An 11,844-nucleotide genomic window follows, 5' to 3' on the forward strand; every position below is an offset into this window, starting at 1 on the left:
AACACCGCACATACCTTATAGAAGCCTCCTGCTTTCCAAACAGGCATTGAGAGCACCCCCGGACCCATCTCTGCGGGCAAAGGTGCCCCTCTCTGTGCTTTCTGCCTCCAGGACCTGGGTGAGCCCTACAGAAAGCACTCCTGCTCCTCTCAGAGCACCCATCTCCTCCAGGAGCAGGCTGCCCTGGGCTGCACCATCTTAAAGGCTCCCCATAATGGGCAGCAGCTGCTGCTCCCCACCAGGTGCTCTTTCTGAGCTTCATCTCCAAACAAGCTGGGAGCCCATTCCTTGCCTTACACCCTGGGGTGACACCCTGGGGTGTTGCTGTAACCCATGGACCCCAGCTCCTGCATTCGGCATGCAGAGAGGCTATAACTGCACTGACGCAAAACACCCCCACATCCCATACCCAGCATCAGGCCTCTCCATCCCACCTTCCTCACTGCAGCACCACTGCCTTGGTCACAGCAGCAGCTCTGGGGACAGCGGCACAGGGAAACTAACCCAGCAAAGCGGAGAGTCCCGCTTTAACGACCCTTCAAGCCCTCATCATTTGCCTGCACGGCTGCAGCAGCGCCCCGTGAATGACTGCAGAGCGCAATTAAACCTCATCCTCAAAGGTCACCGAGAAAAATATTTCTCCCCGTTGTTAAACGGGGCATTTGCTGGGTCTCGCTGTGACCTTTTGCATGACAGGATTTAACGCTGCCTCTGCTGAGGCTCTGAGCTCGCCCGAGCCGTGTGCCTGCATGCGCAGGGGTGCACTGGGCTCCGGGCCCTCCATCCAGAGCAGAAGCAAAGGCAGCATCACGCTAAAGGGGGCCAGATCCTGCTCCCACAACCCTGGGGTCTGTGCGTGGACGTTACGTTTCCCCTGCTCGTGGAACACATCCCTAACACAGGGGGATTCCCTCCCAGCCCTGGAGCGGTGCGGGATCCACTGATGTGGGTGCCAAGCGCTCCTTAATCCCCAGACCGTGTCTCCTGGGATGTTCAGCCCCGCAAGCTGCTAGTTCCCTCTTAGACAAGAAGCTCTCCTTCTAAATGTGGAACGGAAGGTCTCCCCGCTCAGCACATGCGTGCCTCCGCGTGTGTTTGTACACACACTCATTAAACAAATGCTAGCTATCAATTTCTCTGAGTGCTTATTCTGATAATAGCTATATTTATCATTTAGCATCTCTGGAAGCAGTTCAAGTCTAAAATCTATGATGGGTATTATATTTAATAACAGTGGTTTATTTTTAAATGCGATAAGAAATAAAGAGCGGGAGGGTTGTGGAAGCCCCCTCCTGGGCTCCAAATCCATCTCTGTCACTGCCACGCTGCGTGACCTTGGAAAGGTCGCTTATTCTTGCCATGCTGGAACTTCCTGATGGTAAGATGGGGATAATTATGCGATCTGCAGCCCGGGGCTGTTGTGATGCCTCCTTCCTAATTAATGTTGATTGAGCGATTTCAGCTCCCCGGACGGAAGGGGCGAGCTCTTGTTGGTGTTTCATTCGAGGGCAGCTGGACCCCTCTGCAGCCCCCTGGCCGCAGGGTATGGAGCTGCGAGGAAGCAGGATGGGATGGGTCAGCATCCCTGGGCGGCACTGGGAGAAGGAATGCGGTAGCAATGCACATCCCTGAGTTCGCACCCAGCCCTTCCCTTATATGCTCATGTGAGAGCACCGTCCTTAAGTCTTACGCCAGCCAGGAAGTCCCCTGGACCGCCCTAGGAGTGTTTTATGGTAAGGCAGCTGCGCCGTCCTGCATCCCACGCTGGGCCATGATGGAGTTGGAGGCTATGTGCCAGCACCACTCACCAAAACCCCACTGTGTGTCACAATAACCTCGGGGGCATCTCACTGGGAAGAAGAAAAAGCCTCATGCAAAGGTTGCATGGGACACTCGGGAGGAAGGGATGCCCCATGGACACTTCTCTGCTCCTTGTCACTCTGGCCCGTGGCACAGTGTATGAGCTCATCAGCTGGTCACAGTAACAACCCCCTTCTTCCCGAGGCATCAGGCTATTGCCCCCATTCCCTGCCCCTGGAGCGCTGGGCCAGCGCCCTTACCCCTTCCCACTGTGGAGTGGACAAACAATCCGCTCCCTTAATTAAATTTACAGCGATCTGCACCGAAGGCAGCCTGTAAGGAACGGCGTGTACACGGCCTTAAAGCAAATCACCGCTGGTGATGAAAGAGCCTATTTCAGTTAAGCAAATTATGAGGAGGCGGGTGATGTCCTCGGTATAATAATTCCATGTGAATTATTTATATGGAATCTGCAATTACACTGAGCAAAACAGTGCATAAAGCACACTTAATTATCCAGCCACCTGTTAGGAGCAGCCGATGGCAGCGTCCCCCGTGCATTACCCGCTGCCGGCGGCGGAGCAGGGAGCGGGATCCCATGGGAAGAGCCCCGGACCCCAGCGGCAGCCCCGACCGCAGGCAACAGCGGGAGCACGCAGGGGTTTGCTCCTGTTTGTTCCGTTTCAGGTCAACTCCCACTGTTTGGCTCCTGAGCAAGGTCCTGGTTCTTCTTTGAACAGTATTGTTTGTTCGCTTTAGCTACCTCCTGATAGAAAGTTTTAAATGGAAAGGATCACTTGTCTCCATCCATCCCTTGGGAATTTCACAGGGTGAACGCGCTGCCTGCAGCAGGAATCCAAGTCAGTGCTCCAAAGACAGAAAACCCCTTCTCCTCCTGCCCCTGGGTCCTCACACCCTGGCAGAGGTTTTCCCAGTGGCAGCTTGATGGTTTTGTCCCGTCAGAGGATGGACCAGCCCTCAGCATTTAATGGGAAAGAAATGAGTGCTTTTTCTTTAAAGATTTACCATGTATAAATGGATGAGGGTATTAAAGGCAACAATTAACTTTATTGGAAACTTTATATTCTCCAGCCTCATTAGAACTGCCAACAAGATCTATTATTAGCATTACTATGCAGATAATTTAATAAAAAGGGTATTTAAAGTGGATACTTTTGCGCTGGAATCAAATAGCTTTTCTTCCATGTTCTTTCCACCTCTCTCCCTTTCACCCTACGCTGCATCACATAGGCAATGAAACCTGAGGTTTGTTGTGCCTCATGTCCCAGGCTCCCCCCAAGCTCACCAAGCCCTGCAGAGAAAGGGACAGCACCAGGAGCCTGGGGTCCTGCTCCAGTCCTGCCCTCACTGTTTTCTGTAGGGATAGGAATCAAGGGGAGAATTCCTCCTGGCTCACCATGGTTCTGCCCAGAGGGAATGCTGCCCTGCCCAGGCTGCTGTGCTGCTAGGGGGGACCAGCTCCCACCTCCTAATGATGCCTGTTTTGTAAGACATTCCTCACTCGTGACGTCTGCTCCTCTTGCAGGGCTTCCAGTTTCAGTGGTGCCATCCCAGAGCTTTGCTTTCACTGGATCCCTTCCCAGCAACAGGTAGCAGCAGGAGAAAAAGGCAGCCTTTAAAGAATAAAGCCAGGAAAGGTCTCCTTTGGTGGCACAGATGCCAGGACTCCTTCTTCTCCTGTTACGGCTCTGCTTTGAGCCGCGATTTTAACAACAAAGTCAAAACTCAAAGCAGAAGTTGGCTGAGGCTCCAGCTGCCCCCTGCCCTGCAGTGGGAAGGGGAGGGCAGCTGTAGGAAGCACACGCTCAGCACCCAGCCAGAGACCCACAGACACTGATGAGGCTGGAAACGGGAATGCTGCGGCCAAATCCCATCAGCCACTGGTGAGCAGCAGTATTTCAGCTGGCGCCAGCCCCTGGCGCAACACTGAGCTGTACGAGGTGCTTGGGGACCGAGACATGGGCTCTGTCACCATAAAAATGTTTAATCTGTGGGCTTAAATTTTAACCAGCTGGAGCAGAGCTGCTCCCCCCCGCTCCGCCGCACTGTTCACATCCTGCTCTGCAGGAGTCCCCAGGGGAGACTCCAATACCACTGAAATGAGCTCATCTCTCCTCCCTTTCCTAATATTTCTCCAGCGCAGAGCAGGGGCAGGACAGCTGTGCCTCGGGCCGGCTTCCACTCATCCCTATGGTGCCCTCGGGACACGCGCAGCTTCCTCCATCCCCGCGGGAACGCAGCCCTGGGACCCCCCAGGACAGTGCAACACGGAGCAGCACCTCTTGCTCGGGCAGACCCAGGACAAGCATCTCGGCTCTCTGTGCTGAGGCGGGATGCAGCGGTGATGGTGGCTATCCCAGTGCGCCTCCGGCTCCCAGCCTCCGGCGCCTGGGCCCTTTCCATCACGTTTATTACACCCTGCAGTGTAATTAACAGAGAGGAGTCAAAGGACCCGAAAGCAGTGATTGTAATAAATAATCACTTGGCGATCGCGGAGTTAATATTCCACCAGAGTCTCCTCCTGGCCTCCAGCTGGAATGGCAGAGAGAAGGGAAGAGTAATGAAGCCTGGCAGCGTGACCTGCGGAGGCCTGGCTGCTGGAGAACAGCAGCATCCTGCGAGCGCTTCCTGCCTGGTCCTGCTTCTCCCCACAGACTTTAGAGCAACAGCAAAGCCATTTTGGTGGCTCTTTGAGGGGATTTAGGGAAGCTCGGGAAACTGAAACGCCGTAAAACTCAGCATGCGACAGCTCATCTTTTCCAAAGGGAACAAGACCAGCACGTCTTGGACTGCCACAGCTCTCTGCTCCTTGTGCCAGCCTGCAGCTCCCAGAAAACCAGGCTCCCAATATCACATCCAGGAAAACATCCACACATCAGACAAAAGAGCATATGGAGGTGCTTAGGACACATGGACTGAGAGGTTTTCATCCTGCTGCCTCTTCCTCCTCCTCCAAGGGAGGGTGGCAGAGATGCTCCAGGTGCTACATCCCCGCTTCACCCCATGCTCCCCACGAAGTCTGGAGGCTGCAGTGGGACACTGTGCAAGCCCCATGCAGTAGAGAGCTTGTCTGTGCTGGTCATTCATTAGCTCCACACATCTCTGCTAATTAGAAATCTCAGCTGAGATTTGCGCTTTTATGAATAGCTTGCACTGGAAACCTTTATAAAAGCCCCGTACATGTTAATTCCATCTGATCTCAGCCATTCCGGGTACCATACGGTAGCGTTGGCATAAAGTAACAACGCTCTAAATTGTCAGCTCCACCAGAGAACACCCTCCTGATGCTGGACGTTTATCTTCTGAGACGGGGATTACAATGTGCCAGCCACAGATACACCCTTTGCAGGGCATCGCCATCTCCTGCACCCGCTGCTTCTGAGGCTCTGTTCCTGGGCTATTCCTGTTTAATCCAGGACAGCACCCTGGGGCCAAGGAAGGAACACAGCACAAGGGCATCTCGCACTGAGGACTTTCTCCCCTTTGGGGGGACTCTCTGAAATGGGCCTTTCCCAAATCCAGTCATTTCAGCCTCAACTTGTACCCCATTCAAAATGCCTTTGTCTGGAGCCGGGGGGTGGAAGATTAACTTTTCCTTCCTGAAATCTGGCTGCTGGACGCGAGGGAATAGTGAAGGCAAATAAGCAAAGTTAAGCTTTCTGTATGGAGCTGGAGGCTTCAGGGTGCAGATTACAGCAGCAGGTGGAGTGGCTCCAGCCTCTGCTGTGTAGGCTGGGGAAATCCCGTTAAACCTCAAAGGTGCTTTAGCTCCAGGTCCCCATTCCCGAAATGGCCGAGCTGAAGTCAGCGGGACGGCAGGAATGTCCCGGAAGGGCTGAGCGTGGGCTCTGAGCCCGTCCTCTTGCCCAGTGCCAGCCGGGAGCTGCTCCCACACCTCGCACCTTGGCAGAGATGAGGAATGATGAGCAAATCCGGCAGGATAAAAGCGCGATGGGAAGCAGAGCATGCTAAGGAGTGACACAGGTGAGCAGCCAGAACGCAGGAAGAGAAGAAAGTCTTGGGGCAAGCTCAAGGAAAGGTCGAGCTTTATTTATGGCCTTAGTCTATTATGCGTCCGTCTCCGAAGCTGCTGGTGCCGAGTACAAAGGCAGAACCAGGGAGGCCTCACAAGCAGGGCAGAGGGATCCTTGGTTTGAAGCCCTCCTTCCCATCCAGGCTCCTCAGCATCCTCCCAGCTCCGGTCCCCATAGGCTTGTCCTTCACCAGGAACTGGAGACAAGTTTCCAGCTCTTTCCTCCCGCATCTGCCCCTGCACTCGTTGGAATGCAGGCTTGGAGTCGGGTAATCTTGTCAGCATTACTTAGAGAACCAGGCTCTGTCCTGCCCATCTGATGCTCTGTGCAGCAGAGGGAAAATCACGGCTCCCTCTTGAAAGGAGGGGAGAAATTAAGGTTGACTGGCACAGGAAAACCAGCAATCCAGAGATGACAGGGTGCCACAGGAGCTTAAAGTGAGCATCAACTCAAACAAAAACAAATCTGCATTGAAAACAGGCTCTTCCCCAGACCACATCCCCACTTTAAAGTGCCTTTGAATTCTCCCCAGCACGTTTAGAACATGCTCTCCCTTCACAGCTCTCGCTCGCTTTGTTTTGCCGGTTGCGGGCAGGCAAACGAGGGCTGAAGCTTGAAGTGATATTTTCCTATTAGCACACATGCAAATGCTAATAAACAGCTCTGCAGGCTGCGAGCAGGGAAGGACAAAGGGGCACTACAAACCCTCTGCCACGTTGGTTTTCCATCAGCAAAGCCCAGCTTTGCTCCTCATGGGAGCTGAAAGCCGGCAGAGATGCCATCGGAGCAGCCGTGGCCTGGGGGCACTGGCCACATGGTGCCAAGGAGGCTGAGGGCTTCTCCTTTCTCGCTGCCGGGTTTGGGGCAGGTTATGGATTGTTTGATATGGAATTTCAAATGATCGCTTAAGTAGCTCATTAGCTCGTAGCAACTTGGAGCAACCCGGCTGCAGTGGGTGTTTAAGTGCTTAATGCCTTTCTTTTCCCCCTCTTTCTAATTGGCATTTAATTAGAAGAATAAATAAAAAAAAATAAATAAATAAAAGCAGCTTTGCCTGGGCTGCTCAGGTTTAAATATTAAACAGTTTCATTCTCCTGGACTCGCAGTGGCGCAGGAGCTGGCAGAGAGGGCCAGGATCCCGTGGGAGCAGCGTGGCTGCAGGCAGCACATCCTACGGCCCACAGCAGGGCTGCCTTGGGTCACTTCCACCAGGAGGACGAGCTGGACCCCCTGTGCCAGCTCTTGGCGGCTCTCACCTTGTATCCTCCTTCCCCAGCACATCTTCAAGCAGGGATCAGGACTTGGCAAGGCTCCCCCTTGGCGTCTCACGGTGAAAGCTTCTTCGTGGCCCTGGGGAGCTCAAGGGGGGATGCTCGGAAAGGAAACGACCATTAGCGAAGCGCTCGATAACTGCTGTTGTGATTGATCGCCTGCCCTAATGCCTGGAGATCTCCCAGGCTCCGGCTGCCCCTCCCGGAGAGAGCGGAGGAGGCCGGATGAAGCTGTAACGGCTTTGGGAGGGCTCTGATGCCTCCAGCGCTGCTCCGATAGGGATGAGGCCACGCGGAGGAGCTCCGGAGCAAAGCGCTGGGTTCAAAGCTCTTCTCTCCCGTGTGTAATTACACAAGGAGAAGGATGAACAGGGCTGAGGGCTGCTCCTGCTCCCCCAGCAGCTTCCTCTGCCTCCCCTGTCCATGGGTGGCCAGGCAGCACCTCCCTTAACATCAGTACATGAAGAGGCTGAAAGTCCCTGTGGCTGTATTAACCACAGCGGGTGACCAACTGCTCTGCGAAGTTGATGTCCAGAAGTTTAACTTTCCCTGTTTTCATTAGAATTTGGGTGGATTTGATGCAAACCATGGCCAAAGTGCACGCCTGTGAATACCAAGCGTGTTAATAGGTAAATCTGAAGTAACATTTGAAAGCTGGAAGATGAAAGTAGATCACAGGGCAAAGATCAAACAATCCAGAACCACTTCTAAGCCTTTTAGTACTGCCGATTATTAGCATTTGAAAGTGAGGAGCATTAGTGAGAGAAGAGGATGGGGGGCTCGGGAAGGAGTTTCTGTTGTGTGGATAAAAAGTGAAGTAAGTGACAGCAGAAGAGGAAGAATGGAAATTATCTGGTTTATTAAGTGCCACACAGAAAGGCTGTGTACAAGCGTGTGCCCGCTAACAGGAACCACCACCGGTGTTCAGATTGCAGGCACGCATCTGGGGCTGAGTATCCGCTAGGATGCTTCCTGGGACCCTCCAAGCGTGCAACAGGTCCTGCTGCTTCAGCATGGGAGGGAAAACCTCCTGAAAGGAGCAGCAGGCATTTAACTGCGCCAGTAATTAATGCACTTCATTTCCTATGGAGAGCTCCGGGAGAAGCCTCCTGTTTGCATCCCATGGAAACCAGTGTGTTATTCAGCAAACCTGCCATGGGCAGCAGGAGGGAAAGTCCAGCACCCCCCGAGGTGCTGGGGGAGAGGAGCCCAGGAAAGCCAGGGAGAAAGCAAAGAGCCAGAAGCAGCGGCTCTGCTAGGGCAGAGCTGCTGTCTGCTAACAGAGATGTTCAGGATGGGAATTTATGGATCTACAGCCTTTCATCTCCAGCGAGAGCTTCCCCAGCTGAACAGTTCAAATCACGGAATGATAGTTGCACCCAGGCTGGGAAGAGGGTCAGGGACATCCAGCCCTGAGCCAGCTGTGTGTCCTATGGGGCTCAGCATTCCCCAGGCATTCAGAGGGATGTGCCTTTGAAAGCACTGCACCTCCTAACACAGGGCCTTTGGGACTACTCCATAGCTGACCATCACTTCCCTCTTCCCTCGCCCACCTCCGGGAGCTGCTGTCCCAAGCAGGAGGGATGCTGCAGTGGGATGCTCACAGGGATGCTCTCACACAGACGCAGGCACTGGCAATGCTTCCAAGTGCCCTGAGCATGAGAACATTCTGCACACCCCCATGCCCACACACCACATTTCAGGTGCAGAACCACCTTCTCCTTGGTCATAACCCACGATACTGAGATATTCCGTGTGCATTTATCCCATTACCTGGCTACCAGGGTGAAAGCTGCCATGGTGAATAAGGAATTAGCAGTTCCCAAAGGAAAGGTATTCGGCTGCCGTCAGAGGAGCCTCCCCTGGAAAAGGGCAGCTGGCAGCCTCCCTTTGGCAGCACCCATGGGCTGGGACCCTGTGGGTACCCAGCATCTCGCTTGCCTCAGGTGCTTGTCTGTCTGGCTGTGATTTCCAGTGGCGAATTCGGAGAGGGAGACAACGAACACTGTACCTGTGATGTGCAGCCTCGGTGTAATAAACAGTGAGGCTGACTGCTCCCACAGGGACGTGCTAATATAGGAGATTGATTCGCTGCAGTGTAACCACCCAAGGGCTTTACACACAACTCTGACTAAACTTCCTCTACAATCAATCCAGCCCTTTCACCACTTTTGACAGGGTGTTCTAATATTAATCTACTCCCCTTGTCAGTCAGCTCCACTAACAAAGGCTCTAATGATCTCTATCCCGGCACAAGGAATACTGCACAGGTAGGTGGAGGATTTCTGGATCTCTCCCAAGGAAAGAACTTCATCCTCTGCCTGGGTGAGGGATTCGTGTTGCTGATGAATACGGTGATATTGTAATTACTGTTAATAAGAGTGATAAAGATGCAAACAGATGCAAGGGAAGGCTGGGCCTGGGAGCTGATGGTGTTTCACCCCTCACCTGCCCCAGGAAGGAGAGTGCAAAATGAGGATTTGCCTTGCTAAGCCATGGAGCAGGAAAGGGTGCCCAGTGGTGTGAAACACAGCGCCTGTGAGCACTGCAGCCTGACGAGCACCCTGCTCAGCATCCATCCCGACTGCTCTTAGCCTCGGGCATCAGGAGCAAGCACAGTCCTGGTGGAAACAATGTAAAGGCCCGGGCCCCTCTGATCAAGCCTGGCACAGACCATTCCCTTTCTCCTGCATCGCTTCCATGTCTCTGCCTCCCGGCGAACTCATCCTCGCTGACAGTTAGACAGGCAGGAGCCCACCTTCACACTGCAATTAGGCAAGGCCATGGGCACGCAGGGCAGGCTGCGAACACCTGGGAGGACAGAGATGCTCCTGCTGTGAGGGGCTGTGAGCCTCCATCCCTCAACCCCAGCACAAGCCTCAGGATCCAGCCGGGAAGCCACCTCTCCATCACCTCCGTGACACCCCCGTGCGTGGCTTCTGTGCTGCTGATTTCCCTATCCCGAATCAATTCTTCCCACTCCATGGCCCCCGTGAGGTGAGACCCCTCGGGAAGGCGGCTGTCAGACTCATTTGGAGGTGTTGAATGCACTTCCCTTGGTGCTAGATGTGAATTAAAGACGAACCAGAGTCTGTGGCTGGGTGCTTTTTAAGCAGAAATAGGTGTTTCCTCGCTTGCAGTGGCCAGCAGCGGTGGTGCATGGCAGTAACAAAAGCCAGGACATAAATTGTTGGCTTTGGAAGAAGCATTTAACCAAGAGAGAAGCCACGGGCACGGGGCTGCAGGAACGGTGCGTGTTTTATGGAGCACGGAGCAAACAGGCATGACCAACGCGCACAACTTGTCAGCACGCTCACCACCTCCTCCGGGGCTGCAGTACATTACTCATCCCCTCCCGCTCTGCTCCCTGCTTCTCCTAATCTCATCATGACTGAGCTACTGCGAGGGCCTGGCTGCTCTGCTGACTCAGCCCCAGAGCTGAGGACATCAGGGGTGCCTGCTGCATCCCCTCACGCTCCAGCACGGATATTCGGCCTCACAGGGCTCTTGTGCCTTTGTCTCTGCGCAGGAGGCAGGGAATCCAGCTCCCTGTGCCAGTCTCACCATCTAAAAGCCATCTGCAGAGCTCCGGAGGGACAGGCTGCTCAGAGCCATGTTCCCGTGAGCATCCTGCCTCATTCAGCCGACAAACTAAATGGGCACCAGCTTTGTGCCTCAAGCCCTATTGCTCCCATTAGGGCATCAGGCAGGGTTAGGGCACATCTTCCAGCAGCATAAGCCAGGGGAACGCTGAACATGCACACCCGAGCTTTGCTCCGTTCGAACTGAGCAGTTTTAAACAGATGCTGGAAATCAGAGGAAGGAACTCCAAAGAGATCATCCCCTGAATGGATCCAGTGGTTAACAAGCCACCCAAAATCTGCAGGATCCCCTCACGGTTTCCTTACATGGGAAATGGAATTGCAAATATTTACTCAAAATCAATGCCATGCAGGCATCACAGGGAAATCCCAGGGATGTCGCCTGAGGATCACCTTAATGCCACGCTGGAGAAGGAGATCCTGAGCAGGTACTGCGCTACCCAGAGCGTTATAACCAAGTCTCAGGGTTTGCTTTGCTCCCCCTCTCGACAGACTTCTTAATGACATACGTTGCAAACACGCTTGGAAAATGGATCAGCTGCGCCAGCTGCTCGCAGCCACGGCAGAGCCTCGTCCAAAGCACGCGTCCCGGCTCCGAAGTGTCACATCCCCATTCCCTGCCCCGGCAGCGCAGGCTCGGGGTGATCCGCACAGGCTGGTCAGCGTTGCGGTGTACCTTGCTCTGCAGCAGGGTGGCAGGAGGGAATGCAGGGGTATTGCAAAGCAAACCTCTCCCCTGCTCACGTTGGATGCGGACGAGGAGCCATCCCTTCAATAAGCTCCCGAGGACACCCATTAACAAACCGCTACTTATCTCTCGGTGCTCTGCAATCGCTGGGTGGGCAGAGCGCTGTAATGGAACTCTCAGCTCGAGTCGCAATGACTTTGACCATGCAAAATTACACTCTATTCTGGCCAAATTAACTAGGTAATGCCTTGCATTAGTGGAAAATCCACCATCAAACCATGAAGGCTGCCGTTCAAACCACTCAAGGCCACAGAGAGAATGGTGATGGGGGAAGGAGGTGTGCTCAGCCAGCGGGCTGAGGGGCTGGTTTCCATCACCTTGGACCTCGCGCTGGCCAATGCACGTGGGCAAAACAAAGCCACAAATGC

Source organism: Pezoporus wallicus, unplaced genomic scaffold, assembly GCF_028554395.1.
Source record: "Pezoporus wallicus isolate ANWC-B61680 ecotype Strahan unplaced genomic scaffold, APGP_CSIRO_Pwel_v1 contig_7819, whole genome shotgun sequence".
Lineage (NCBI taxonomy): Eukaryota > Metazoa > Chordata > Aves > Psittaciformes > Psittacidae > Pezoporus > Pezoporus wallicus.